Here is a 6,595-nt window from a genome sequence, read left to right as displayed (position 1 = left end):
TAAGGTGTAAAAGTGCTACCCAGGCTGCCTCTCTTTACTGGAGTGGGGAATTAACCATCGAAAGTTAGGGCCGAGAGGGCCAGCTATTCGAAGAGTACAAAAGTTGCCCCCCTACTCTCATTCCACCAGACAATAACTGCCACCGCTGACAATGTCCATTTCTCACAAGCACTTACCTGGGAGAGAGCGAGGGAACACAGCAGCTCTAGAACACCTCTGTCTGGCAGCACAGCATGGATGGCGACTGAAGCAGCCGTGTTCCAATCTTACCCTCTAATTATTTTCTCCAGCATGCCCTGGAAAGATTTCCTCACACAGTGTAAACTAAGCGATGTACAACTCATTAAATTCCTGTTGTGACAGAGAATGCGGAATAGATCAGTAGACGGAGGCTATGGCTGGAAAGAAATACTGGCATACTGTGTAGTATATTCTGCTTGCTATTTTTTAAAATAGCATATGAAACATTATGCAACGATAAATGTTTTAAACTGTAAGATCTAACGTTGTCATCAGATGAACAGGCCCACGCAGAATCTGCATCCCCAAAATTTCTCAGACAACAATATTCACAATATCATAGAAGGAATTTCATTTGCCCCTTGTCAGATAATTTATGAAATATTTACCACTAAATACCAATAGGATTAACTTTATGGTGTTTGTGTATATTTTGGAGCCCGAAAATATTTTGTGTCCCATAGAACACATGACAGAAAAGTCATAGGTTTCAAAAAAGGGCAGAATAAAATACAATTGAATAAAATAAAAATCTAATTTATGGTATAAAAAGTATTTAAATGGATGAAAATGTGACAATATGTTTAAATCCATCTAGAAGAAGTCACAGTATTTCGCACAGTATATATATTGCAGAAATAAAATGAGTAACGTGTTAGTATGCATTTCTAACACGCATGGTTGTAAGCATAACCTGCACATTTCTTCCACTGATTAGAAATGAGTTATTTTTTCACCCTCCTGTCTGCTATAACCTGTTTTTCATTACTACAGTAGCACAACAGCGCTTCACCTAGATTCAATTTACACCCTCTTAAGATTGCTTTGATTATAACAAGTTGCACAGATGTTCAAAATGCATGTTTGAACTCACTAAAGTCATCCGATAGCAGCTCAGAAATGTGTAATGCATACACACTCCCAACTCACAAGCAGAAGACAAATCCTTGCTGACTATAAGATTGCCTTCTTGTATAAAAGCTGATGTTATTTATCGAGAGTCAGGTTTGAATCTGCATTAGTGTTATTCATTAGGGCTGTCAATCTTTGGGTAGGCAGCGAATCGATTCAATTCACGATTCATAGGTTTTCAATTCGATTCAAGAACGATTTTTGCAAATTCAGAAAGATTCGATTCGATACAATTCACATTAAAGTTCGATGCGATTCGATTAATTCGATTCGATTCTACATTTTTTCTATGCATTCATAGGATTATTTAAATGCTTCCCCCAATGGGTCTAAGTCAGGGTGTGAATTACACAGTGGTCTTCGGGAGTGGGGACAAAAAAAAAACAAAAAAACAACATTTTGTCTATTGTTAATGTTAGTTCATGCTAGTTTTTAATTAATTTATTATTATAAAAAATATTTCCAAAGCCTATAAATTAGCATTTGTAGAAATGTAAGCCACGATTTAAAAAGCATGATGAACTAACAATACTTTTAAAGCCTAACTATTTTGTAGGATATGTTAATGGATACACAACCTTAAAGTGTTCCTGGTACATCCTTCCATTGTGAGACTAAAAATACCATGAACTTTCCCACTAAACCTTAACTAACTTTCCTCATGGAATAGTAAGTATTCCTCATGGAATACTCTTTGTTCTCTTTATAGGCTACTGAACATTTTCCTATGATTCTGAGAGAAAACGCGCCGGGTGTCTACTTTTGCTATAGGCTAGTAACGATTACGAATGCAACTTTAATGCGCATCTGATTGATGGATAAACCACGCGCTCGTATTTCAGTGTAATTAATATTGTAGTTATTTCAGCAGTTTCCTTCGTACATTCAGTTTAATGGCATAAAGTTCAATTTCATTCATGATTCATAGGAAGCGTGTGTATTTTAGGTCTATTAGGTCTCTTTCCATGTAATAAATGCGCACCTTGAATAAGTGGGGTTTTACTTCAGCTGCTCAGGACGGGTATGACCCATTTCCGTAAAAGTTCAGTATCTTATCTTAAAGAAAATAACGGCAACGTTTCCACGCAACGAACGCGTTGTTTCATAGCACTGCCCGCGCAATGACATGGCAGCTTTTTCAATGGCTTGAGCGGTTTGACTCCTTGTCACCTGCCCATGTGAACATCAGTGGCTGTCCTGAGGAGAGCTCAAACATGGACTGCTCAAAAATCTGTAGATGAGAGCTATATGGGACCGAGGGCGAGCGAAATCCAGTGAAAGAGGGTAAAGAGTGCAGCGAGTATCTGTGAAGGAGAGCTGGGAGGACGCCAAATGACGTCGCACAAGTAACGCCTCCATTAATTCACGCATGTAGTCATTTAATGTTTACATATTGTAAAGAACTGAATCGCTATAGAATCGCAAATTATTCGATTCTTAGCATTTTAAACTGATTATTGACCGAAATAAATGATTCACGATTCAATATACATGTTTCAAGATCGATGCATATGCATCGTCAGGATTTGTAATCGATGCATCGAGAAAACAAGTGAATCATTACACCCCTATTATTCATGTATCCATGGCATTAAACAATATGGATAGTTAAAGTTGTCTAAATGCCAGATTCCCCTGATTGATTGCTAAACTTTACTTTGACCTTCCCAATGGGCTTATCACAAGTTCTCCCACAGTATCAGAGAAGACTTGCCTTGCATTCACTGCTATGAAACAAATCCTTTCTGCCCTCTCTCCCTGGAACCTGATAATACTAGAGAGTGCTTTGATACATAATGCAGAAGTAAATGGCCAGGCTTTCTACTAGTAGAAACTTAATTTTATACTTTCATGATATCAGGACATTTCCTCTTTATGCATCAAAGGTGTTTATCAAAGGCAGAAGATCTGCATTCAGCGATCTGTTTATTTATTTATTTAGTACTCTGTTCAGCCAACCATAAAGTCCATAGTTTAGATAGTAAAAAAGCTTTTTTGTGTTTCAAGTCCATCAGTTGTGTATTTGGTTATCAGCAGAAAAGTAATAACTCTGTGGTCCCTGAAAAAGAAAAAGAAAACGTCTCAGGTTACGTATGTAACCCTGGTTCCCTGAGAGGGAACGAGACGCTGCGTTGAGACGCGGTGGGAACGCTCCGCGTGATTGTGTCGTGAAGCACGTGTATAATCAGACCAATGGAAGAGCAAGACGTCATAGGCGGGTGACGTCATAGACCAGGAAGCTATAAAGCACACGAGAAAACAGACCGCAACAGCTTCTGAAAAAGCCTGAAGCAAGTCGATCAGGGCATATAGGAAGTATGGCAGGAGAACGCAGCGTCTCGTTCCCTCTCAAGGAACCAGGGTTACATACGTAACCTGAGACGTTCCTTTTCAAGGGAACTGAAGCTGCGTTGAGACGCGGTGGGAACCCTATACCCACTACGCCATAATGAGAAATGCCCGTCTGTGTGAAGTCCTTGCACACACTAAGAAGCAAGCAGCCTTAAAATCTGACAAATGTATGTGGTGAGGACCAGCCTGCCGCCTTACAAATGTCCTGAAGGGAATCACCCGAAATTAAAGCCTAGAGGCAGCCATACTCCTTGTAGAATGGGCCTGAACAGCCATAGCTGAAGGCTGTCCGGCCGCTTCATACGCAAGTGAGATAGCCTCAACTACCCACTTGCTCATTATCTGTTTAGATGCAGGGCAACCTATCTTAAGTTACCCGAAGCAGACTAATAATTGTTCTGATATACACCACTGAGCAGCTCTGTGGACATAAGCATCCAAAGCCCGGACAGGGCATAACAGATTAAGTTTTTCCTGATCTGGGGTATTAAAAGTGGAGGACAGAAGGCCTTGAGCACAAATGACCCGCACATTTAGTAGGGACCTAGAAATACAACCCGACCTGGGGTGAAGAAATACTACCACCAAACCAGGTGCAAATCCGAGTACGTGCAGGCCTCAGCCTCATGTACCACGGAGAAGACGAAATTAAGGATCTCTCCTCAGAGATATCCCACCAAAGAAACATTCATTACATAAATCAAGTACTGTACCAACAGGGCAGAAACAAGATTCAGAAGGCGTTCTCTGCACCAGGTAGAGAACAGTTTCCATATCAATGCATATTTAGTCTTCTCGTGGAGGGAGCTCTAGACTGGAGAATGGTCTCCACGACCTCGGTTGAGAGACCTGAAACTATGAGCTGGGCCCCCTCAGAGGACGAGCCCACAGTATCCATAACTTCAGAGCTCCCAGGAGCAAAGATATCTGCTCTGATATACGAGACCATCAGTGTGTTGTCCGGACCCTTCGCCGAGCGACCACTCATGATTGCCCCCGACTTGTAAGGGAAGCATCCGTCGAAAGCATTATGCGTCAACAAGAAGCCCCCAACACTGGGCCTGGGCGAGCAAACAAGGTTCTTCCACATGACCGAGGCACGTAGGCATAGCCGCGTGACCTTGATCATGTGAAAACGTATTTCCCCTCGGAGAAAACCCTTTGGTCCTGAGCCACTACTGCAGGGGTCTCATGCACAGAAGGCCAAAAGTAACTACGTTGGACGCAACTGCCATGAGCCCCAACCAAAGACCTTTCACCGAGCGGCCACTCATGACCGCCCCCCATCCTGTGAGGGAAGCATCCGTCGATAGCGTCACGCGTCGACAAGAAGCCCCCAGCACTGGGCCCTGGGCGAGGAACCAAGGTTTCTTCCACATGACCGAGACACGTAGGCATTGCCGCGTGTCCTTGGTCGTGCAAAACAGATTTCCCCTCGGAGAAAACCCCTTGGTCCTGAGCCACCATTGCAGGGGTCTCATGTACAGAAGGCCAAAAGTAACTACGTTGGACGCAACTACCATGAGCCCCAACAGTCTCAGAGACTGTTTTGCAGTGAGTGACTGACCTAGTTTTACATTCTTTACGGCTGTGAGAATCGCAGAATACGTGCAGGAGACAGATGTGCTTGCATGTTGTCGAATCCCATTTTACACCTACAAAAGTGGTCCTCTGAGCTGGGAGGAGTACACTCTTTTTGGTGTTGAGCGGCAACCCCAACTTCCTTATGTGGGACAGAACGACATCTCGATGTTGAACTGCCAAAAGCTCGGACTGAGCTAAAATCAACCGATCGTCGCTATCATTTAATACGCGAATACCCTGGAATCTCAGAGGAGCCAGAGCTGCATCCACGCATATTCTAAAGGTGCGGGGTGATAACCTAGGCCGAATGGAAGAACCCGATACTGGTATGCTTCGCCCCTGAAAGCAAACCTCATGAACCTCCAGTCTATTGTGACAAACCAGTCCTCGGACTGAGTCTGTGACACAATTATATTTAGTGTAAGCATACTTTGAGCTTAAGATTCTGAAACCTGCTGTTTAATTGACGCAGGTCTAGAGTAGGACGCAACCCCTCATCCTCTTTCGGAACAATGAAGTAATGGCTGTAAAACCCTGACTGTCTGCCGGGAGGAGGAACCCCTTCTACAGCTCTTTTTGTAGAAGTGTCAGTACTTCCTGCTCCATAACCAAAGCCTGCTCGGGGTCCACCACAGTGGGGAGGACCCGTAGAAATCTGTGCGGACAAGAACCAAATTCTGAACCCTTTCCTATAGTGTGCAGGACCCACTGAGAAATATGTGGCAGTAGTTTCCACACTGACAGAAATTCTACTAGGGGAACCAGTCTCTCAAGACAAGCCTCTGGATTTGGTTGAACAGTCACTACGGTGCCTTGAAGCGGGGAACCGGCAGGGAACAACCGAACTGATCGTTCTACGACCCTCCTCGGAGGATCGTATTGGGACGCTGACACCTCGGTGCCCTGAACGGCGAACCGGCAGGGAACAACCGAACTGCCAGCGCTGCGACCCTCCTCAGAGAGTCGCACCCCAGAGGGCGCCGAGGAGAAACGATTTCTCAAAACCGTCCCTGCCCCGGAGGAGCCCTCAGAAGCCTGATAGCCTCGTTTTTTGCGACAGGACTTCCTGTCTAAGCTTTATTAGAGATGACGACAGTCCTCAGATCTTGCCTACCTCCAGATAGCTTAGTTCCTACGACCCTCCTCGGAGGATCATTGGAAAAACCCTTAGAAGCCTGATAGCCTCGGCGTCAGGGCTTCCTCTTTGTCCACGCTATTTTAGAGATATAACAGTCCTCAGATCTTGCATATCTCTAACTTTTTGGCTAGACTGCTACCGCCACCCAGGTCCCCCTCGATTGTGGAGGAGCCCAAATGGCGATGCTCGTTTTGCACTCTGTGCTGTGAGGAGCTTAGTAGACCGAGCCTGCTCCCGCCCAGCAGTCTCAGGAACATTAGATTGGCGAGGAAGCAACCTCTGGAACGCCTCCTCTCTGAGGAGGGTCGCAGCACGGCCATTTCGTTTGTTTTCCTGCTGGTGGCCACAGAGTGATATTTATATATATAT

This window comes from Siphateles boraxobius, unplaced genomic scaffold, assembly GCF_051911475.1.
Source record: "Siphateles boraxobius isolate OS27281-9 unplaced genomic scaffold, OSU_SipBor_1 22, whole genome shotgun sequence".
Classification (NCBI taxonomy): Eukaryota; Metazoa; Chordata; class Actinopteri; order Cypriniformes; family Leuciscidae; genus Siphateles; species Siphateles boraxobius.
Note: the sequence above shows the minus strand (reverse complement) of the source record.